This window comes from Penaeus monodon, chromosome 34, assembly GCF_015228065.2.
Source record: "Penaeus monodon isolate SGIC_2016 chromosome 34, NSTDA_Pmon_1, whole genome shotgun sequence".
NCBI lineage: Eukaryota > Metazoa > Arthropoda > Malacostraca > Decapoda > Penaeidae > Penaeus > Penaeus monodon.
In genome coordinates, this window is record NC_051419.1 from 25,618,615 (window position 1) to 25,618,873 (window position 259).

Below are 259 nucleotides of genomic sequence, written 5' to 3' on the forward strand. Positions count from 1 at the left end.
CTTATGATTAACCAAAACAGTTTATCGGAATATGTTTATATTTCAGTTTTATTCCAATTATTGCTCGGCGAGTATTCGTGTCTAACATTAGAAATAAACTGAAAAGAAAAAAAAATGGTGTGTGATTATCTCTCTATATGAAATGGTGTTTTTTTTTCTCTCCTTTTTTTTTATTATTCGTCAAACGCATATAAACAACAAGAATATGATTATGGTTCACATATAAGACATATAAGTTTTATTTTTCTTGCATAAAAGA